A 25,427-nucleotide genomic window follows, 5' to 3' on the forward strand; every position below is an offset into this window, starting at 1 on the left:
ACGAATGATGCAGTGAGATTAAGCAAGATCGAGAACCCAAGGTCTCCTGTGTATAGCACTGTAAATTACCTATATGGTCGCTGTTTCTATGCTAAATTTGGGCCTGAACCCAGATGAGTAGTCTACTAGTAGGCTCTGTTGGTCTATTTGTTTAAGATCAGGTGGCTATCCTGCACAGTGAAATTTAAGGTGCTGTGAGTGATCTACAAGGAGTGGGCAATTTATCTTTTGCCCTCAGTAAGCGGCCAGGCCTCCCTGTGGTCTTATCCTGCCAGCCTTGATTGGTAACAAGTGGAGGATAGAATTGCTGGCTGCCAGGGGTCCTGCTGGCATGGTCCCTGGTTGAGCACAAGATGAGATATTTATTCTTTAGCCATGAATGGAGCGATTTCACTTGCAGGATCCCCAAGCCAGACTGGAGAGGCTGAATGGGGTGCTCCGGAGGTCCTGCTTCAATGGAACCAATACACAGGGCACAGTGATTTCAAGAGGTGCCAAAGTGGTCCAATTGCAGGAGCTCCCAAAGTGGTCCCTGAGTGACTCAGAGTACAGGAGGTGAGTAGACATATCTGCTCCTATGCCCCACCTAAAAAGGCTTAAATGGGCATAAAGTTCTTACCCTACCTCTCCCTTTCCTGACCCAGATCAGTTGAGTGCTGGTCAAAGATCCTCACCTGGGCATCCCTTTAGGTGAGTTAAATTGGGAGAGGATCTGCTAAGAACATTTCCTAAAATGTTCTATTACTTTAAAACACTTATCAACTACATGTTGGCCTTGCTAACTCTTCTTCAGACTCTTAAAAATACACCTAGCCTTTTGAAAGAATTGCCTTGGGACCTGTGACTTTAATGGCACTGGAACCCTTTGTTCTAGCTAGGAAGGACTGTTTAAGTTGCAGTGCCTTATTTTATAAGGCTGTGTATGATGTTTTTAACTCCTTTATTTTCTACATATTAGTTCTCTAATTTGGTTCTTAACTTGTTCTTTTTTTACCTGGTTTCCTACACCACAGTTGCTCTCTTTGTTTAACTGATTCTAAAGTAAAGTGTTAGTGTGCTTTAGGCAGAACACCCCAAAAGTGAATGTGTATATAATAGTAGTGATCTTTTATTGTAATATTTACCTGTAGCTGTTAATGATAAGAATTTGTTTAAGACCTAAATAATTAATTGTATTTTTATAGACGCTGCCTAACCTGTGTTGTTAAGGGTGTTCTGTGTGTTTTTAACTAAACCCTTCACCACTCTCGCACCCTCTTACGTCTACACTGTGTTGCTCAGTCACACTACCCAGATAGAACTTGGCTAGACATCAGTGTCTTTCCCTGTTCACTAGAATATGGTGGCCTTTCAGGATATGTCCACATGGCTGATTCTGAAAATCCATTTGAACAGTAGGATACGCCGGGATTCCCCAGGCCGCATCCATGATTAACAGCCATCCAGATATGTAGTTTTCTGAGTAAAGAATTCAGACCAGAAAGAATGGACACTGATTTATCCCCACTTTATCCTGGAGATTGTCAATGTAACAGACAGGGGCCGACTGGCATGAATCTAGGGTCCATTTTCCACAAGGCAGAAACAAGGTCGCTCACTCCTTCCAGCCAATGTGGCCACCTACAGCTAATGAAGGTGACCAGTCCCATCTGAGGTTTGAGAAGCATGCATCTGCTCCTCAAACTCTAGCGATGTGGTTCCTGGGACTGGACAGCTGGTTGATCTTGGCACGATGAAGAAAGAATCACCACATTTTTGATGACCTCAGAGCACCCCCAGTGCACGATGCATGTGAAGATCAGTGATGGACACTTGAAGAAAAGTGCAGCAGACAAACTCTCATGGCAGAAACAAAGAAGCTGGTCCTGCCTGGACCCTCTTCATGCTGTAGATCTGCCACTGCATGGGGAGGTAATTTGTTACAGAAGCCAATGGTCTGCGAAGTCCCAAGTCCGAATTCAGAACAGCAACTGTTGTATGGATGTAGCCCATGAGGCAGTTGGTCAACCCACAGGATGGTTCGAGGACATCTCCAAAGGCTTCCAAGGGCAGGATCCTCCAGCAGGTGTCAAGACCAGTTGTTCTCACCAGTTCAGGTCAAAGCACAGATGAAGGCCTTTTGGACATCAGCAAAGGGGCAGGGTTTTGCTTGTATGGTTGAAGAAAACAATGCTGGTTGGCTGCAACAATGAATTTCCTGTCTTCAGTAGGATGCTCCTTTCGTAAGGGTCTTAGCCCCAATGACTATCTGATGAATTGCTGCAAAAGTCCTTCTTTATCCAGGATTTGAGCTGGAGTTGTCCCCAACCCCACCAGTGGTACGTATCTGCACCATTCAAACAGGCAGGGGCTGTCCAATCCTGGACAGCCTGTGGTCACTACATCTGCCCAGCAGCAGACACACTTTGGCATAGATGTGGACTGGGGCCAGACAGTCCCAGCCCCCTCATCCAGCCACACACGCACTGCGGGGTTGCCATACATGGCAAATCCTATCCTGAGAGGGCAGGGAGAAGGACAAAACACACGATGGACAAAGGACAGGTAACAATCTTGTGGCACAGCAATTTTAGGATATATGGTACTCTAAAAGATATCAAGTGGCAACATGTATTTATTTATTTATTAAACAGTTTTAAACAACCCAATAAAGGCTTTTTATACACAAACATCCACAGCAATAAATAACAATAATTAAAAGCACACCAATTTTCTTCATGACAATACAATGTGACCATGTCAATTGAGCACTCAAGATTAGCCTAACTCATAAAAATATAACATTCACCCTAACCCAACATACAAACTGCTTAAAATAGCTTAAAATCTCAAGGACATTGATAAAACGAAGTACCCAGTGTCACAGATGACACATAGTCCAATGTAGAAAAGATAGCTTCTTTACTTGGTTTCAGTTACAGGTTACAGGAAACGTGTCAGGCTACACAGGACAGGTACACGAGGACACATACACCGGCACCCTCTCCCTCTGCCAGCCTTCACCAACTGACACTCCAACAACATTCAGAGATAAACATTCACTCCAAAATTCCAACCATGACATCACACACACCAGGACAGAGTAGATGAGAAAAGGCACGACACAACATATCTTCCTCCTTTAATGGAAAAGGAAATGAACACCCAAAAGAGATGCACACACAAAACAGCAGCAAAACACATGTACATCCTTCACACTTCAATTCCCCACCAACACCACCAAAGGTAAAAACTCTACTCCACCTCACACACCAACACTGTCCTAACACGGCCACTACTGTGGCTGGATAGCTGGGGACAAATCAACTCAATACTCTGCCATCCCTCAGGGAACCATGAGAAAAGAGAGATGGCCACTAAACCATAAGAAAAACTTACATGTCCCTCACTCAACCAGATTATACCCCAATCAGACCATCACTCATACATTTGCTGTCCAGTAACCACTCAAAGATAGCAAACCAAAACTTTAACAAATCCCCAAGATAAACACCACTAGACGTCCAACTCCCCAAAATGATGTGCCGGGTGACAACACCACTACTCTTGACAAACGCTGGGGTGTCCAACACCTCTACAACTAGAAACCAGTGGCACGGGTGAACACACCCCAAAGTAGTGGCGGGTATCAAAACCCCAAAAAGAAACAGTTGGCATGGGTGGACACACCCCAATATAGTGCCGTGTTCTAAGACCCTAAAAAACAAATAACACGATGGAAACCCCCCAAATAGTGCCGGGTACCTTGACCTCAAAAACCAGAGGACACGGGTGCACACTCCCCTAAATGGTGCTGGTACATCAACCCCAAATTACTGGTGGCACGGGTGAACACACCCCAAAATAGTGCTGAGTACAACTCCCCCAAAACGTGTGGCACAGTGAACAGACTCCAACATTTGTTCCATGTACAACACCAAAAACCCGAGCTACACCAGAATTGTACTAAAACATGTTCACTCAATTACCCAAAACTGCCGGACACATCCTCTAGAATGCATACCACTTCTAAGTCTCCACACGCAATCAGCAAAACACAAACATTGTAACCTGAAGCTAAAACATTGCAATCAACAGTGATACAAGACCTAACACTTCTGAGTTCATGCCCCGAAACTAACATCAATGTCAGTCTTTATATCCTGTGGAGAAAATATTGCAAGTAACACATTGTGCATTTTTCCTAATAATCAGATGTCTCCTTAATATACTGACAGAGGCCACAACATTCATACCTATGCCGCGAATTGCTAATAGCCCCATTGGCTGTGTTCCACCCTGGACAGCCATAGGATCCCAACTACACAGTTGCCACCACTCAGGCAAAGCCACAGAGTGGTGCAGTGCTCACCGCGAGCTGCAACTGAAATGGCCACCAGTGCTAACACTCACCCGCACAGTGTCCAACCGACCTCCTGTCCACTCACCAGCCTGAAACCGGTAAGAGCGGCACACAAACTGTCATGGCTAACGCTTCGGCCTGCTGCCACAGGGAATAGTCTTTACCCACTGACAGACTGCGCCTCACCACCTCTGCCAGCCCGTTGTCAACATGGCTGCTATCTGCCAACTTGTGCACTGCAGACCCGCTACTTTGTGATTGCCTGCCCCCTGTAGGTCTGTTACCTGGAGCTGACTGCCCCTTGCTGTGTCGGTGCAGAGCAGCAATTGACAGCTTTCATCGACTGCTGGAAAAAAGATCTTCAACAAGGAGCAGGCCCTTTGAGGCTGGCACTCCACCTTGGCCTGAAAGAGGATCTTCTTGGTTAGGGGGCGGTGTATGTCCCTTCCTTGTGCTGTCCCCCCATCACGCCCTTGCAGGTCCTTAAATCTCATCGCCAGTGATGAAATGAAGTGCCCATGGTCACAGATGACCCATAGTCCAGTGTAGGAAGGATAGCTTTCTCACTTGGTTTCAGTTACAGATTACGGGAACAGTTTCAGGTTACACAGGACAGGTACACTGGGACACATACACTGGCACCCTCTCTCACAGCCAACCTCCACTAACTGAGACTCCAAGAACATTCAGAGGTAAACATTCACTCCAGCATTCCAACTATGACATCACAAACAACAGGACAGAGTAGATTAAAAAAGACAAGACACCAAAGACATCTTCCAGCCTACCCAACAATTTAGTCAGGTAGTAAATTAAATTCACATCATCTCCTTCTAAAAACGAGCCTATAAATCAGATCAATTAGAATGGTCGGGATCAATCCCATATGCCATGAGGAGTGAGGAGCGACGAAGTTCAGAGAGGGCCTCACATTCAATAATCAGGTCTTTGGTGGTTTCAAATTCAATAGCTCCATACAATCTGCATCTCTGCAAGGCTTTAGCCAACCCAATTAAATGGATAAGCCGTCAGATAGCCTTGCTTACCCGCATCCCACATCTGATGGATCACAGATTCTCCACTCAAATACTTGGCAGCTAGATTAACCAATGTCTGTTCCAGGTCAATGTTATATCATATATTTTTATCCCGATCACTAACTTTAGTACAAGGGTAGTTGCTAGAGAAGCACCCTACTTTTTGCATCCAGACACACACCTCCCTATGCAAATTACTGATGGTAATATTCCGACAACCCAGTAATTCAGACTTAATCAACGTGTCATGCAAGTGTAGCAAGGTACCATCCAGCGATTGCTCCACCTTTAAATGTAAGTTGATAGAGTTCACAGTCATAGCACTGTGCACCGTATACAGTTTTGCTTCCAATAGAACATATTCAAATGAGGTGGTGTGAGGTAGCTTAAGCAGAGTTTTCAAATAACGTCTTTCCATCATGTCCAATTTTGAGAGATGTTTTCCTGCCCAAATCTCTGCACCATTCAACATCACAGATCATATTTTTAATTTATAAAGTTCAAACAGGCTAATCAGAGAGAAGCCAGAATTTTCCTTACCAAATTGCAAAATCCTGCAGTAAGCTGTCAACCTTAACTTCCAGCCTGGAAATCCCAGGTAAACGATTGATCAACGGTGAGGCCAACATAATCATACATAGGGACTTGCTCAATATTTTGTCGCCAAGTTTCAATTTCAGTTTAAGTCTGGGTTTGATCTTTCTGGTACAAAAGACCATAGCCGTGGTTTGGGTAATATTCATTTCCAGGCCGCTGTCTTCTGAAAAACACCATAATTTGTCCAAAGCACACTGAAGGCGGCAGGGAATAAGATCCAGAAAAACAAGATCAGCATAATCATGCCAAGAGATCTGGGCCTCCCCCAGCCTGGGTGGGAAAACATTACAATTGGCCAGTGCAGCGGCCACTATGCAACCTTGTTTAAGACCTACTAATCAGATCAGTGGAGACCCCTTCATTTGTCAGCCTGATTCTGACCTTTGTCTCAGTATATAGAGCTATGAGCATCCTCAGTAATCCTAAAGGGATTACCCAATTAGAGTGGTAAAATGCAAAAGTGCACGAGACAAAAGAAACACAGTAGGCAAAGATCAGCTGTCAATATGCCCTTTTGAACACATACAAATAACCACAAAGTTACAAAAAACCAAGTTATAAGGACACAAAGTATCCTCACTGCACCTCACTATAAGGTGATAGCGGGATCAGCTGCATTGGTTATTTAGGCAAGTTTTCCAGTCCATAACGATGGAAAGGCAATAAGGGCTGGCCCCAATTGTTAATTGTTCTGATTAGAAGCAAGGGGTTTACCTCGTATAGGATTTGTTGTTTAATATCCTCCTTTATTACACCATCTCTCCACAGTAAGCAATTTATGCTGTTGCTTCCAGTTCCTGTATGGGCAGGCCTTCGCTTCCATTTGGCTAGGGAAGTCAGTGGTCTCCCTGCATCCCGGTGAGGTTTCTATGACATCAACATTTGGCCTTAATGGTTGTTCTTATGATTGCCACAGGGGTGTGTGATAATATGCATACTGCCTACTGTTTTGTTAGAAATGCCGTTGCTGAGGTAGGTTCACAGTGGCATATATCACAATCATCATGGTTCTGATCAAGTGGATTGGTCAAATGGCTTTCAGGTAGAGTTGTTTTTCTATGCATTGTGGGACTGCCATTACAAGGATCTTTGGGGGACATTGGTTACCTGTACTAGTTCCCCGGTGCACAAGACCTTAGCTTGTTTGAATACTGAACTAGGATTTTGTCTCACCGGGCTGGACTCTTTTCCCATTTATTCCAAACGTCCATCTCTGCACTGATTGAATGTTAGATCTACTGGTTTGATAGCTTCCTGGGGATAAAGTGTTGGAGTTGGTGCAATGTCCCTAAATGCTGACTCTCCTTCTTGCTGTTTTGTAATGGTGTTCCTTCTGTCCTTCGTCTTCTCTGAGACAGTCGAGATGAATATTTCATTCACTTATTGGTGCTTGAAAGGTCTACTCTGTTCGGGTCTATGTGATCACTGCACGTCCCGTAATTTCTAATTCGAAAATGCTGAATTTCGAAAATTGAGCCGCATAGTGATCACTCTTTCTCGCATCATCCATATATGGGTACCCGCTACCCGTTAACCTATACACACTAGTCAGCCAGCACTTACCTTGTTTCCTATGCTGCCGACTCCCCTCTCTCACTGCGACGTCAGTTCCCTTTCACTAACATGGGTCGGAACTGACGCTGCAGGGTCCTTTTTTTATTTTTTATTTCTACTTTATTGTCTCTCACTATCCATGTAATGGAAGCGGGGGACACCTGCGCAACTCCCAAACCCATTATACTGGACAAGAAGAGCAGGGGACACGCCCGCAACCTTGGCCCCCCTGTTCAGTATTATGAGATTCAGTATTTTGATTACTGCCGAATGTGCAGTGAACGCACATTCAACATTTTTTAATCGCAGTGATGTAGCATTACCCTTTGTTTTGTGTGTGGAGAATGGCTCCCCTTGTCCTGGTTGTGGTTCCTTGTTCAATTGGACCTGTTAGGGCAGTTTAGCCTCATCTCCATAGATCGTTGAATCTGAAACTGGTATCCAGTCATAATGTCGAATACAATAATGTCGAAAGACAAAATGTCGAAAATATTTAATCGAAAATAAAAATGTCGAATTACAAAAATGTCGAATTTTTTTCGATTTTTTTTCGAATTAATGTTTAAATAAATAATTAATTAATTATAGTTTATAAAACATAATTTTTTTAAATGGTTAAAGGTATATCCATGGTGGGTGGGGGGGATGGGGAGGAGGGGGGGTTGGAGGTAGGGGTTTGGGATGGGTTTCTTAAATAATTAATTAATTATTTAATATTATATTAAAGATTTTTTAAAAATAATTAAAGGTATATCTATGGGGGGTGGGGGGGATGGGGAGGAGGGGGGGGGTTGGGGTAGGGGTTTGGGATGGGGGGGGTTGGGGGGGGGACCCCCCCCCATAAAAAATGTTAGTATTTGTGTAAAAAAAAAAAAAAAAGTGTTTTGGGTTTTCGATTTTTTTTTCGACATTTTTTTTTCGAAATTATGACTTTTCCTATTATATGTATGTGTTTTCGACTTTTTTGCATTCGACATTTTTTTTTCGACATTTTTGCTTTTCGACATTAAGTTTTCGACTTTTTGTCTATGAACCTCTGAAACTTCATAATTCATTTGTGTCACGTGTCCTACAGGGATGATGGGTAGTTTTAGAGGACGATAAGGTCCCTTACGCAGAGTCCATGATGTGCCCAATCAGACATGTTTAGATGACTGCCTAGCCTATCACTCACTGGTTCTGATTAGAATACAGTTTGGTTCTGCTTTGTGTCCTGGGCTATGTTAAGTTTTGGTTTGATCATCTCTGAAAGACAAGGTTGCCGTTCTGATTTTCAGCTCTGATGATGTATTCACTTGAGTGTCCAGTTTGGATCTTCGGGGCACTAAAGCAGTAGCTTGGATATTCCTCATACTGCCAGGACTGGGACGAGAAAGAGGCACATGGCGCTAATTCCCTGATTATTATGACTTCTTCTCCGATTCTTCCTCGTCAGCGTTCTTACAGCCTACACAACATGCCCTCTAAGGAGCGGATTTCACTTATTTGTGGCATGGAGATTTTAGGAGGAGCCTATGTTGAGTTTGTCCTTTATACCTAATGAGTGAAGGGGAGGAATCTTGTCACAGGCAAGAGTAAGAGCAAGGAGCTTGGTATCCATTCCCGTTATATGTTGGGTATTGTAAGAACTGCAACGAGAAAAAGTAGGAGTAAGGCAGTTTACCATATGTAATTGTGGCATTACCATGCTTTCAAATTTTAACCATCATCACACATTTCCATGAGGCTATTAGTACAATAAAAATGCTCTTCTACTCAATGGAGATAGGTCTGCAATGTGTGAAATTGCTACATAACCTCTTGAATTGTAAACTCATGAATAAAAGACCAAACCAATTTCTTTTTGTTAGCTTCTTGATCCCGAACGACACAGAGCCAGCTGTATGTACTTAAATGAATTCACTTCTTCCAGTCACAGGCATATCCTGCGTTAAAGCCCTTTCCAAATTACGAATAGAACACTGCTCCAGTGGCCTGGCGTGGCTCTGCCATCACTGAAGGGATTTTCTTGTTCATGCATAAACAAGATGGTGTACGATGAAAGGAGCTGAGTCACCATCAAGATGCAGAGGACAGATAATAGAAATACTCGCGCTTAGATTTGCCATCCGCCATTTTAGCATGGTCATGTACGATTTCTGATAATGTTCATTCTCTGTGCACCATTACACTGCAGCAGTCCAAAAATGACATTTCTTTCACATTTAATAACATTTAAATGAGGTATTTCGGGCTTTCATTTTTCCTACGAACATACAACAACTTAGAAGGGGGTCTAGAAAAAGCATGACCCTTTTGCTGGATTATAGTGAACACATGAAGATAAATTTAGACATAATTTATTAATTGAGCCAACAGAGAAAAAGATTTTGTAAAATACACAATCCTTGGTGAAATGAGTCTCTAAAATGACCCATTCCCTCCTAAGTCTTTTATCAGATTGGAGGTGATTATTTTGCCTGTTATCAGATAGCTGCCCAAACAGCCTTTTTCAGGGTCTTTCTTTTCAAAAATGAAGCTCTCTCACCCACCAAGCTCCGTACACGCCCATAGGAATCAATGGGCTTTCATCCGCCAAATACAAAATTGTGTGTTTTCACCCGCGCAAGGGCCATGAAATGTTGAGAGCTATGCCATAATTAAGGTTACATGAAAACTATTTCCTCTGCAATTTTTAAACTTCACCATTCAAATTCACCAAGCGTGGAAAATAATAAGGTTGCCTCCGCCAGAACACACTTTCGTTTTGAAAAAGAAGGTGTTTTAAACTGTGTTTTTTAATTCGTTTTTTCATACACCTCAAAAAACATACTTTCTGGATCAATATCTCAAAATGTTGTGGCATGGCATGGAGGCTTCTGATTGTGCACTATATGTTTTCTATTTATTATCCCAGAAGTAAGAAAACAGAACTACGCTTCCTGTAATACAACCCCATTGTCCAGTGTGCCTAATCTAACCATCTCTCATTAAGTCCTGCGTCCATTTCCATCACTCCATAGCGTCCTTTTTTGTTTAATGCTACTGTGCAGTATCACTCTATCTTTTTTATCTGGAGTTAACTCCTGTAAGAATCATGTACTTTATGTGTACATTTTAGGGAAGGTGCCGAGAGAGTTCCTTTGAAAGAATGGTATATTCACATTGTTTGACTATAAGAATTGGTGGAAGTCGAGTGTTCATTCCCAGGGACATTACTTTTATATAGACCTCACTCTCATTCCGAGGACATTGTCTCTGCTCTATCTAACCATTTTATGGCTTGCTTCAAACCCCTTACTAACTTCATTATATTGGGTGATCTTAACTACTGGCTTGGCCACCAAGATGGTCCGAAGGGAGCAGACCTGGAAGCTACCCTGGGTTCCCTCGGTTTTGTTAAATTCAATCGTCATCTCTCTCATCAACTGGGACACACTTTGGACTGGTTTGCAGCAATTAATGTACCTATTACTGACTTAACCATCTCACCTTGCCTGTGGTCAGATCACTATTTTGTCAACTTTGCAATTCAGTCGATCTTTCCCGTAAAACATAAAAGCAAAATCTCCCCTCTAACAAAGGGACGCAATTCCAAATTGCTCACTTTAGAACAGATCTCCCATTGATTAGACACCTGACAACAACCTACTCCCTGAATCAGCTCAGGAACTCTTCGCAATATTTATGGAAACCTTTGATGATATCACCAATCGCCTAGCTCCGGAGAAAGCGAGAAAACACAAGCTAGTCACCCCCAATAAATCCTGGTTTACCCCTGCGCTACGCAATTTAAAAGTGGCAATGCGTAAACAGTATTTTAAATGGAAAACTAATTACTCAGCTGACCTGTGCCTGGCCTACAAAGAGGCAGCCAGATTGTATAAAGTGGCTATCCTAGATGCAAAGAAGAATTTCTTTAACAATAGGATTATCGAAGCACGGTCCGAGACAAAGGAACTGTTCAAAATCCTCAAGGAGCAAGAATCGACACCTGTCCTTCAGGTTCAGGAAGTTGCAAAAGACAAAAAATTGTGCCAGGCTATCCAAGACGCTATGGCCGCTAAACTACAGGGAATCAAAGCTAATATGAGCCAAAAAAAGTGAGTGCCCTGAATGAAGGTAACACTCCTGATTGCCAGGAGCACATTAGATGCCCCTCAACCCCGGAATTCTCTTTTTCGGCAATCACGCTGCAAGAACTGACAGAGGTGGTCAAACACCTGAAAACTACTAGTTGCAGGGGTGATCCTTTCTCAGCCATTATAATTAAAACATGTCCCCCCTCGCTGCTAGAGGCTATTCTGCAATGTGTTAATGCCTCCTTCAAAGAGAGTGTTGTACCGGACGGACTTAAACGCTCCTGGGTCACACCCTTACTAAAAAAAACGGGCCTCCCCAAAGAGGAACCTCTGAATTATAGGCCCATCACGAACTTGGCCTTCCTGATGAAGATCCTGGACTGAGTTGCCTATAAACAAATAGCCAAACACATAGAAAGCCACCCTATTCTTAACTGCCGGCGATCAGGCTTTAGAGCAGGGCATAACACTGAAACGGCCCTTCTGGATCTAAAATCTAGGCTCCTCTCCAACATAGACAAGTGGGAAACTACAATGCTCATGCTGCTGGACTTTTCAGCCACGTTCGACCTGGTTGACCACACGTTGTTGGTCACCAGTCTCGAACAAGTGGCAGCATTTTCCTTCAAAGCCTCGCAGTGGGTCATTTCCATTCTCAAAAACAGGGGCAGTTGAGTTTGCTCAGACTTAGCTGAAGCAGACACAATTCCGATTGAGTATGGAGTCCCACAGGGAGCAAGCCTCTCGCCCTGTTTTTATAATATCTTTACTGTCCCCTTCTTCTCAATGCTGGTGAATGAAAACATCTGGTTCACCAACTTCGCAGACGATACCCAATGTATCATCCCCTTGATGGGACACCATGCACAAGACGAAGAGTGTGTAAATAAAGTTTACACCTGCATTGAGAACTGGATGGTACAAAATGGACTGGCACTAAATAGAACAAAAACGGAGCTCATGATTGTGGGATCCCCAATCAGATCTCAAAACGTGACCCCAGGTATAGCAAAATCCAGCTTGGAGAAGTTAAAATAGAAACACTCAAGAAAGTTAAGCCGTTAGGGGTGATTCTTGATCAACACCTCTCCATGAATGCCCATGTGGGAAGTGTTGTATCTGGGGCAATTTACTACCTTAAACATTTTATTCACCTCAGACCCATGATCTCCCAGGCCAACGCTGAAACACTGGCAAGAGCCCTAGTAGACGCTAAAATGGATTTATGTTGCAGTCTGCTGACTGGCATCAGCAAAAAGGAAATCAACAGGATGCAAGTTATCCAGAATGGTGCAGTGAGGGTAGCCACGGGCCTCTCCAGGCGGGACCATGTCACACCAGCAAGAAGAACACTGCACTGGCTTCATGTAGAGGCCAGAATTCAGTACCGCCTCGTTCTCATAACATTTAAGAGCCTCCTGGGCACCATGCCCCGTTACCTTAACAAATTGATTCTGCCCAAGAGTTCCCTACGCGCACTCAGGTTACAGGAGACCAAAATGCTCATGATCCCGAAAAGCAAGTCCAGGAAAGCGGAAAAAGGAGCTTTTGCTATAGCAGCTCCAACCGCCTGGAATCGTCTGCCCCTGGACCTTAGATTGGAATCGACCCTCGAGGCCTTTAAAAGAAAGTTAAAAACTTGGCTTTTCGAATAAAGCCGAGCTGAGTTACGGACCTTCACCCTCAGCTTTCTGACTAATATTTGTTTTTTGTTGTCTAGTCTCATCCGCGCTATCATGCCCACGGGTTCATTGTTGCGCAATACAAATGTATTAAAGTAAAGCAAAGTAAAGTACCGGGTAGTTGAATGATTGTGCTTCCATTTTCAGCTATTTATTCCCACTGCCAGCATCATCTTAAGAGGCAGTAGGGTAATGTATATATAGTTCAGTCGTGCACATTAGAGCTTGAAAACCTAAAAACATCTATTGAATCCGAAAAGCATGAGCAAACACACATACATTTGGCTAGTCACTGGTTTCACGCAGACATGCGCACATTACGCAAAAAACACATACATGTGTATGAAACAGAAGCAGAAAAAACCCACAGATGGAACATGATTTTGGAATGCATGCAACACAGCAAAAAAATGCACGCATGCAGAAACAAAGCAGAAATTACAAAACCGGAAAATAGGTTTTTACGAATGTACGCAACACATGGAAAAAACAAAATGAAAACGAAAAAAACACATGCCTTGCCATAATGGACATAAAGGAGGCTCAGAAGCAAATGATGTTTCGCGAGTGTTTTTGATATTTATTTCTTTTTTATTGCACTGAGCACTTAATTCAGATGTACGAGATGGCATTGTTCATCACCTATTATAATTCTCTTAATTTTTGCCTTGGCGAGCAAGGAACTGAGCTCGCCACCTAGACAAGGCAGCAGGGATCTCCTTCAGCAAGATCCGGAGACCCACAGAAGGTAAACCCTAGCTGGGACTTGAATGTATTACATCCACAGCGAGCACGGCGAAATGCGCCTCATGATTATTCTTGCTGCTTTTGTGAGCCTTTAAATCCACCTCCCCTGGAAGCCTCACATGATTTGGGCACAGTTTTGCCTGTTTTAGTGTGTTGCCTGCCTCGTGCTGTAACTACATAGCACCTTCCAACATGGCCGCTCTGCCTGCCTCACATCACCATCTGTGATCACAGCCCTGCATTACGCTCCTATTGCCACTTCACCTCTTTTAGGGGCCAATAAGCAACCGGAGTTGTAAGATGGCCCACTTCTTCTAAGGCCCACTAGTACAAGGCCCTGTCTATTGCTGTCTGTTGCCTGGACGTGCCCCGGGGAACTGCCTCCCCGATACTATTACTCAAATTGCTCCTGAAAATGCTTCCGTTAACCTCCTGACGGCCATCAACATGCCTATTTTTCATGAGCCGTACGATCAAGCGAGTTTCTGCAGCTACGACAGCACCATAAAAGTCCTCTCTCCTCTGCATCTTACTCTGCACCTTTGAAAACTGCTCCTCGCTCCTCTGTGACTCTATCTCCTGCAACTCTTTACTAACTTTTTCACCATTCTACAGCAAGGCTACACTGCTCTCGTGTGCCCCTCAAAGTTCGTTCCTCAATGAATTACCATGGTGTTTGCCTAGATCTGTAATTTGCTGTACCCCGCTTTGCTGTTAGTAAGTGCCTGCTGCCTGAAAACCGTATCAGCTGTGGCCCCCTTTGCTGTATGTAAGTGCCTGGTTGCATAAAAACCATATTAGCTGTGCCCCCCTTTGCTGTATGAAAGCACCTGTGTTGCCTGAAATCGTATTAGCTGTGCCCCCTTTGCTGTATGAAAGTACCTGTGTTGCCTGTAATCGTATTAGCTGTACCACCCTTTGCTGTATGTAAGTGCCTGGTTGCATAAAAACCATATTAGCTGTGCCCCCCTTTGCTGTATGAAAGCACCTGTGTTGCCTGTAATCGTATTAGCTGTACCACCCTTTGCTGTATGTAAGTGCATGGTAGCCTAAAATCGTATTAGCTGTGCTCCCCTTTGCTGTATGTAATTGCCTGGTTGCCTGAAATCGTATTAGCTGCGCCCCCCCTTTTGCTGTATGTAAGTGCCTGGTTGCCTAAAAATCATATTAGCTGTGCCCTCCTTTGCTGTATGTAAGTGCCTGGTTGCCTGAAATTGTATTAGCTGCGCCCCCCCCTTTTACAGTATGTAAGTGCCTGGTTGCCTAAAAATTGTATTAGCTGTGCCCCCTTTGTTGTATGAAAGCGCACGTGTTGCCTGAAATCGCATTAGCTGCACCCTCCACCCCCTTTACTGTATGTAAGTGCCTGGTTGCCTAAAAATCGGAATTACCTGTGCCTCTTTGCTGTATGAAAGTGCCTGCTTGCCTGTAATTCGTTATTAGCTGTGCCCCTTAGCTGTGGCCATTGGCTGCTTGTTTTTTCATTCTGCTCTGCTAAAATTGTACTATCTGTGTGCACTTCCCTCTGTCTCCTCCCCTGTGCTCCCCCCTTCCTCCTTATGACTCAGTCCCTCAGACTGGTAAGTGTCCTCCTCACCACTGCAGCTAGCTATGTCTCTGTCTATCTCTCTTATATTCTCCAACTTCGCTATCTCTTATCCTTCTAGCACTAAAATTGTCCGGAAGAAACTCAAGAAGGACATACTGGGCTCCAACCCAGGCCTTCCTATAGCAGACACCTATGTCACGGCTTCCGCCAGAGAGACTTTCACTAACATCCTTTTTTTTGTTAATACACCTGACCTATGGACTCGCCCCATGGTCAGCTTTCTCTCTCCTATCTCCTCTTCTACCATTAATGGTGGCACTTGCTGGGATGTTCTCCTGGACCTCTTTGCCATTTCCAGAGTCATCATTAATGTCTACCTCAACAGAATAATCATAGTTCAGGGCCCTCAACCCAACCTTCTTCTCTTTGACAGGTTTCTCCCTTGCCTCTCTAACCTTATATCCCCCTCCGGCCGGGCTCCCTTGCCCACTGTGCCATCCTCCTCCTCTACACAGGCTACCTTGCCAACTGTGCCTGCCTCCCCCTCCTCTGCAGAGGTGCCTGCACCTTGCCTTTCTGTCCCGGCTCGTTTGTCAGCCTTGACACCTCCGCCATCCGTTATTATCCCTATGGCCCTCTTGCCACCCTTGGGGGTGGGGACCTCTGTCCTCAGTCCCCCCCCACGGAAGACCTTTAAGGATGGCAAGCGGCTCCACATTACCACCCTTAACACTCACTCCGCTGTAAAACACTCAACTGACATCTGCAACATTTTTGAACTCATGGATCCTGATGTGCTCGCCATCACTGAGATATGGTTTAAGGATAGCTCTGTCATTAACTTTGGCACTCTCTTCCCTGTAGGCTACAAAAACCTTTCTGCGCCCATGCCAAGGAAAACAGACGGCGGATTAGCGCTGATCTTCCCAGAATGGATACCTGTGTCCATTATCCCTACTCAGGCCTACTCCTCCTTCGAGTGCCTAGTCTGCAGGCTCTCACTCTCTCCTAAATCTTCTCTCATTATGGCCACCTTCTATCGCCCTCCTGGACAGCCCACTATCTTCCTTTTGGAATGGGCTGTCCTCTCTACTTTCCTCCTCCTCTCAACCCCTCCTGCTGATTGATCTCAACATCCATCTTGACTCTCCTGACCCCGCAGGATCTTTCCGCAACCTATGTGATTCTCTCTCCCTCTCTATCCTACCCTCTGCCTCCACCCACACCGCGGGCCACATGTTGGATGCTCTCATCTCCACTGACATCACACTCTCTATCCCTCTCATTACCTCACTCTTTTGGACCGACCACTCTCTTCTATCAACACACTCCGACCCTGACACAGCCCTCAGTAACATTAATCTCTCTATCTCTAACACTCTTGATACTCCTGCCCATGTCATGAGGGTCCAACTGAAGCCTTCCAAAAAGTGAAAATCTTGGTACGTCTCTGACCTGGCTGCCCTTAAACGCAAGTGTACAGCAGCTGAGAGGAAATGGAACTCGTCGTGTGGACCATCTGACAAACTGGTCTGCCACCTCCTTCAAAGGCAATATCGACTCTGCAACCGATCCAAGAAAAGAGTCTTTATTCAAGCCAGCATCTCTGCAGCATCAAACAACATGGCCAAACTTTTAAAAGTCTGCAAAGAGCTGGCCAATCCTGCAACAGCCTCTTCTTCTGTTACACCCACCCAGGACCTCTGCTCGGCCCTCCTTTCCTCCCGTTCCCCCACTACACAGCACACACCAACGCTTGTGCCACCCTTGGCCCCACCTCCACTCCCACTCTCCTCTCTCGCACCCATCACACCTGATGAGGTCACCAGACAAGTCCGGTCTATGAAGGCCTCATCCAAACAAGTGGACCGCTGCCCCTCCAAAGCCTTAAGGACAACATCGCCCCAGCCTTGGCTGACCTTTGCAATCTTTCCTTTTCCACTTGAGTTTTCCCAACTGCTCTCAAGCACTCCCTTGTGCACCCTCTGCTCAAGAAACCCTCTGCTGACCCCTCCATTCCGGCAAACTGCAGCTCGATCTCTGTTACTCCTTTCCTGGGCAATCTCCTGAAAAGTTGGCTATCTCTCAGCTGAATCTCCACACCAAATCAATTGGTTGTTTCCACGACCATCAGACTGGCTTTAGAGCATCCAGAGGCACATAAACTGCTCTTCTGAACACCCATGAAGATCTGCTCTCAAGTCTTGACACTAACACTCCCTATGTCCTCATTCTCCTTGATCTCTCCTCCGCCTTTGACACGGTTAACCACAACACCTTGATCACATGTCTTTGTGACACCCTGGGAATCACAGGTCAGGCTCTGGCGTGGTTAACCTCCTTTCTCTCTGACCGCCCATCCCAGGACAAACTTGGATTCTTTCTCTCGACTATTACTCTCTCAACCTGCGGCGTTCTCCAGGGATCTAACCTATCCCCATCCCCTGGTTCTTCAACGTCTATTTGGCTACCTTGGCATGTGTGATCGCCACTTTCACCTCTAAATTCCATTGTTATGCAGATGACTCACAACTATCCTTCAGGCTACCCTCAGCCGCTTCCTCCTCCTCACTTATACCTGACTGTTTGTCAGCTATTCAGTCATGGTGTGCTGCAAACGAACTCTGCCTTAATGCCAGTAAAACTGAGATTGTTTGCATCGGGACCCCTGCTCCCGCTTTCCCACTCTCATTCTGGCCAGCCTCCATTGGCCCCTCACCCTCCCCCACCTGTGAGGCCAAAAACCTTGGCGTCATCTTTGACTCCACTCTTTCCTTCTCCTCTCACATTTCTGACATCTTAAAAAAGTCTAACTACCAACTACACTTCCTCAGAAGCACTCTACCTTTTCTCACTTTCCCCTAGCGTCTCACTGTCTCCAGAGCCCTGGTTCTCTCTAGACTGGACTACTTCAATACCCTCTTCCTCAACCTCCCTGCTTCTGCCCTGCGCCCTCTGCAACTCATCCAGAACAGAACTGTGAGAGTTATCCTTGGCCTCAAGCTCAGGGACCGCATCTCTCTGGCACTGAAATGTATTCACTGGCTCCACGTGGTTACAAGAATCACATTCAAGACCCTCTGCATTGTCCACAAGGCTTTTTGGGGAGTGGGGCCAACTTACCTGCAATGTTGCCTACCTAAATACTGTCCCTCCAGTGCACGAGACAAAAGAAACACAGTAGGAAAAGATCAGCTGTCACTAGCCCCTCTTGGACATATGCAAGTAACCACAAAGTTACGATAAGCCAAGTTACAAGGACAAGAATTATCCCCACCGCACCTCACTATAAGCGGGATCAGCTATATTGATTATGTAGGCAAGTTTTCGAGTCCATAACGATGGAAAGGCAATAAGGGATGGCCCCAATTGTTTATTGTTCTGATGAGAACAGGGGATTTACCTCGTACAGGATTTGTTGTTTAATATCCTCCTTTATGACACCATCTCTCCACAGTAAGCAATCTATGCTGTTGCTTCCAGTTCCCGTAGGGGCAGGCCTTAGCTTCCATTTTGTTAGGGAAGTCAGTGGTATTGCTGCATCCCGGTGAGGTTTCTGCTACATCAACATTGGCCTTAATGGTTGTTCTCATGATTGCCACAGGGGTGTGTGATAATGTGCATACTGCCTACTGTTTTGTTAGAAATGCCGTTGCTGAGGTAGGTTCACAGTGGCATATATCACAATCATCATGGTTCTGATCAAGTGTATTGGTCAAATGGCTTTCGGGTAGAGTTGCTTTTCTATGCATTGTGGGACTGCCATTACAAGGATCTTTGGGGGACAGTGGTTACCTGTACTAGTTACTCGGTGTACAAGAACTTAGCACGTTTGAATACCGAACTAGGATTTCGGCTCTGCGGGACGGACTCTTATCCCATTTATTCCAAACGTCCATCTCTGCACTGATTGAGTGTTAGATCTACTGGTTTGATAGCTTGCTGGGGATAAAGCGTTAGAGTTGGTGCGATGTCCCTAAATGCTGACTCTCCTTCTTGCCGTTTTGGAATGGTGTTCCTTCTGTCCTTCGTCTTCTCTGAGACAGTCGGGATGAATATTTCATTCACTTCTTGGTGCTTGGAAGCTCTACTCTGTTCGGATCTTTGTGATCACAGGGCGTCCCGTAATTTGATATTTGAAAATGTTGAATTCGAAAATTGAGCCGCACAGTGATCACTCTTTCCCGCATCCCCGTTAACCTATACACACTAGTCAGCCAGCACTTGCCTATGCTGCTGACTCCCCTCTCTCCCCTCTCTCCCTGCAACGCCAGTTCCCTTTCACTAACATGTGTTGGAACTTACGCTGCAGGGTCTTTTTTTATTTTTATTTCGACTTTATTGTCCCCCACTATCCGTGTAATGGAAGAGGGGGACACTTGTGCAACTCCGGAACCCATTAAACTAAACAAGCGGAGCAGGACACAGCCCCGTAACCTTTGCCCCCCACCCTGTTCAGTATAATGGGATTCAGTATTTTGATTACTGCCGAATGCACAGTGAACGCTCATTGAGCATTTTTTGATCCCAGTAATGTAGCATTACCCTTTGTTTTATGTGTGGAGAATGGCTTCCCTTGTCCTGGTTGTAGTTCCTTGTTTAATTGGACCTGTTAGGGTAGTTTTACCTCTTCATCTCCATAGAACATTGAATCTGAAACTTCATAATTCATTTGGGCCACGTGTCCTACAGGGATGATGGGTAGTTTTAGAGGACGATAAGGTCCCTCACGCAGAGTCCATGATGTGCCCAATCGGACATGTTTAGATGGCTGCTTAGCCTATCACTCACTGGTTCTGATTACAATACAGTTTGGTTCTACTTTGTGTCCTGGGCTATGTTAAGTTTTGATTTGATCATCTCTGTAAAACGAGGTTGCCGTTCTGATTTTCAGCTCTGGTGTTGTATTCACTTGAATGTCCAGTTTGGATCTTTGGGGCGCCAAAGCAGTAGCTTGGATATTCCTCATACTGCCAGGACTGGGACGAGAAAGAGGCACATGGTGGTAATTCCGCGATTATTATGACTTCTTGTCCGACTCTTCCTCGTCAGAGTACTTACAGCCCACACAACACACCCTTAGTTTGTGGCATGGGGATTTCAGGAGGAGCCTATGTTGAGTTTGTCCTTTATACCTAATGATGAGTGAAGGGGAGGAATCTTGTCACAGGCAAGAGCAATAGGACTAAGGAATTTTACCATATGTAGTTGTGACATTACCATGCTTTCAGATTTTAACTATCATCACAAATTTCCATGATGCTATTAGTACAATAAAAATGCTCTTCTACTCAATGGAGATAGGTCTGCAATGTGTGAAATTGCTACATAACCTCTTGAATTGTAAACATATGAATAAAAGACTAAACCAATTTATTTTTGTTAGCTTTTTGACCCCTTGGCACTTAGATGAATTCACTTCTTCCAGTAACAGGCATAACCCATGGGTTAAAACCCTTTCTAAATTACGGATAGAACACTGCTCCAGTGGCCTGGTGTGGCTCGGCCCTCACTGAAGTGATTTGCTTGTTCATGCATAAAGAAGATGGTGTACGATCAAAGGAGCTGAGTCACCATCAAGATGCAGAGGACAGATAATAGAAATAATCGCGCTTAGATTTGCTGTCAGCCATTTTACATTGGTCATGTAGGTTTCTGATAATGTTCATTCTCTGTGCACCATTACACTGCAGCAGTCCAAAAAGGACATTTTTTTCACATTTAATAACATTTAAATGAAGTATTTCGGGCTTTCGCTTTTTCCTACGAACATACAACAACTTAGAAGGGGGTCTAAAAACGCATGACCCTTTTGCTGGATTATAATGAACGTATGAAGATAAGCTTAGACATCATTTATTAATTGATCCGATAGATCAAAAGCTTTTGTAAAATACACAATCCTTGGTGAAATTAGTCTCTCAAATGACCCCTTCCCTCCTAAGTCTTTTATCAGATTGGAGGTGATTATTTTGCCTGTTATCAGATAGCTGCAGACACAGCTGTTTTCAGGGCCTTTCTTTTCAATAATGAAGAAAGAATTTACCACACATGTTTGAGTTTACTTCTATACACACACTAGCGATTACCATAACCATACTTCTCAACTCACATACTTTTGGCGGGTGTCACCCACACCTAGGCAGCTCTCTCACCTGCCAAACTCCGTACACGCCCTTAGGAACCAATGTGCTTTCACCCGCCAAATACAAAATCGTGTGTTTTCACCCGCCCAAGGGCCATGAAATGTTGAAAGCTATGACATAATTAAGGTTACATGACAACTATTTCCTCTGCAATTTTTAAACTTAACCATTCAAATTCACCAAGCGTGGAAAATAATAAGGTTGCCTCCGCCAGAACACACTTTCATTTAGCAAAAGAAGGTGTTTCAAACCTGTTTTTTACATTTGTTTTTTCATGCTCCTCAAAAAGCATACTTTCGGGACCAATATCTTAAAATGTTGTGGCATGGCATGGAGGCTTCTGATTATGCACTATATGTTTTCTAGTTATTATCCCAGAAGTAAGAAAACTGAACTACGCTTCCTGTAATACCACCCCATTGTCCAGTGTGCCTAATCTAACTATCTCTCATTAAGTCCTGCGTCCATTTCCGTCACTCCATAGCGTCCTTTTATCTTACTGCTACTGTGCAGTATCACTCTATCTTTTTTTCTGGAGGTAGCTCGGCTGTAAGAATCATGTGCTTTTATGAGTACATTTTGGGGAAGGTAACAAGAAAGTTCCTTTGAAAGAATGGTATATTCACAGTGTTTGACTATAAGAAATGGTGGAAGTCGAGTGTTCGTTCCCAGTACCAGGTAGTTGAATGATTGCCCTTCAAAGCTCAGCTATTCACACTGCCAGCATCAGCTTTAGAGGCAGTAGGGTAATGTATACATAGTTCAGTCGTGCACAATAGAGCCTGAACACACACAAAGACGTATTCATAGCTCTCAACCATTTCTGTTGCAAAGGCGGGTGAAATCACCCAATTTTGTTTTTGGCGGGTGAGACGCCCATTGAAATGAATGGGCGTGTAGGAGGCTTGGCGGGTGAGTCAGCCCTTTACAAGGCGGGTGACACCCGCCAAAAGCGTGTGAGTTGAGAGCTATGCGTATTGAATCAGAAAAGCATGAGCAAACACACATACATTTGGCTAGCCACTGGTTTCACTCAGACATGCGCATATTACGCAAACACATACATGCAGGGACGTCATTTCATCAAAATGCCAGGGGTAGCGGAAGTGACATCACAATGCCACGCCCCAAGAGTGACATCACAGGAAGTGATGCCATTTGTCCACACCCATGTGACATCACAGGAAGTGATGTCATTCAACCCCCCCCCCACGCGTGATGCGTGATATCACAGGAAGTGGCATCATAAAGCATTATTCCTCAGTACACTAAGAAAAATATGGTTACAATATCACTGTATTGTGACATTTCATACTAGAATGGAACATCATATATAGCAGTGTGTCAAGGTCCACGTTGCCATGGGAAGTGTATGAACCCGAATCCCCTCTTTATGTGGATCCGCCCTGTTATTTCAACAGGACTACAGAGTGAAATCACATTCTGGGGGGCAGGGGCGGATAGGTGGGTATGGGGATAGGGGAAAGCCAGGATAAAAGGAGAGCGGGAGAATATTTCACCAGAGAACATGTATTCTTCTGGTCAATGGCATCCACAGTCTTTCATTATTTTGGCACTTACCCCATTTTCTTCTGATTCGAAAAGTTACCTTCAGTGTTGTGTTGTAATGTTTGCAGTTGTTTCATTGACTTCATTACTCCTGCACAAAACAGCCAGACGTCTCTGATTTTCATCTCCTTCAGAACCTAGAGCTAAGTTTAAAATGGGTTTGATTAGTGCATTGGCAAATACTGCTACCTGATCATCTTCCTGTATCTCTTCAAAGTGCTTGCATAAATTAAGAGGAAAAAACATTTAAACTTCTTGTTTCTATAGATTACTACCATCGCACTCTCACACTTTCAAAACAAGTGGGGGCAACAAATACAGTCGTTTGTGTGGCAACAAATACAGTCACGGCAGTATGGGGGTGATTGGGGGCACACACAAGCACACAGAGAGCATGGGGTGGGTGGGGGGGTGCAACCACGGTAATGGAGGACATGGGGGTGGGGGACAACAAACACAGTCACAGGGGCATTTAACAAACACAGTGAAGGGGGCATGGGGTGGGTGGGGGACGCAAACAAGATAACGGAGGGCAAGGGGGTGGGTGGGTGTAAACAAACACAGTCACAGGGGCATTGGGGTTGGGGGGACAACACACACGTCACAGCGGCATGGGGTGGTTGGGGAGCACAAACAAGGTCACAGAGTGCATGGGGTTGGGTGGGGGGCACAAGCACGGTAACGGAGGGCATGGGGTGGGTGGGGGTCATCAAACACAGTCATGGGCCATGGGGGTGGGTGGGGGTCAACAAACACAGTCACAGGGGCATGGGGTGGGTTGGGGGCATCAAACACAGTGACGGGGGAATGGGGTGGGTGGGGGTCACAAATAAGGTAACAAGGGCATGGGAGTGGGTGGGGGGCACAAGCAAGGTCACGGAGGGCATGTGGGTGGGTGGGGGCAACAAACATAGTCACGGGGCATGGGGGTGGGTGGGGTCCACCAAATACAGTCACGGGGCATGGGGATGGGTGGGGGGGCACAAACAAGGTAACGGAGGGCATGGTGTGGGTGGGGGACAACAAACACAGTCACGGGGGCATGGGGTGGGTGGGGGGCTACACAAACAAGGTAGTGGAGGGCATGGGGGTGGGTGGGGGTTAACAACCACAGTCACGGGGCATGAGGGTGGGTGGGGGCACAAACAAGTTAACGGAGGGCATGTGGGTCGGTGGGGATCACAAACAAGGTAACAGAGGCCATGGGGGTAGGTTGGGGCAAAACACATTCACTGAGGCCATGGGTGTGGGTGGGGGGCACAAACATGTTCGCAGAGGTCATGGGGTGGGTGGGGGGTTCACAAACAGTCAAGCCTCTTATGCAGTAAAGTTAGTCACACTGACACAGTGTTCTTCAACTGAACACACTGAGTTGAAGCACACAGGTCAGTCCGGGCTTGCCGCGGCCGCAGGCGAGTTGAACTCGCCTGCGCCCTGCGGCTGACTAACTTGTGTGACTGGACCTGCCAGTGGGCCCGGGACCTGCGACAGCACCGTGGCCGCTGCAGGCGAGTTCCGTTGGTGTGTGAAGGCGAAGCAGTAAGCACACACACCCGACCTCAGCCTGGGCCTGTGGGGTGCTGGAAATGCATTGGAGGGACAGGGCCTCCCCGTCCTTGTTCTGTAGTCCTTTTTCATGTGTGTTCTGACTTGTTTTCTGCACAGGTGCTCATGTGGGACTCCTGGCAGTGCGGCTCTTCCTGTATTTGGTTTGGTGTACAGACCCTTGGCACCCATGGGAGAGGGTACAGCCCTGTGCCCATAGTGTAGTTTTTGGGCACCTGTGTGTGGCCCACAGAGCAGGGTGCGGGTTGGCGGCTGCTCTGTGCTGAATTGACAGGTGCTCTGAGCATCCTCCATTTTGGGATGTCCAGGCCCTGTCATTGGAATCAGTGGATTCCTGATAGGAAACAAGATGGCCCCTGTAGCCTATTGCTTTCTATTGCCTGTTATCTTACTTTTCCCGAAGTCCTGGGAAGCACTGACTCTGTCCCTTCCCCCTGACTGGCTGTTGGGTGGAAGTTCCATACATGGTGTTGTGGTGAAATCCGGGCAAGACTTGCTGGAGCATTCCCAATAACTGTATGTTGTGGGTGCGCCCGTGGGGTTGGACCTGGGTGAATGGAGTGTGAGACGAATATGC

Source organism: Ambystoma mexicanum, chromosome 2q (assembly GCF_040938575.1).
Source record: "Ambystoma mexicanum isolate Mex_15411 chromosome 2q, UKY_AmexF1_1, whole genome shotgun sequence".
In the NCBI taxonomy this organism is placed as follows: Eukaryota; Metazoa; Chordata; class Amphibia; order Caudata; family Ambystomatidae; genus Ambystoma; species Ambystoma mexicanum.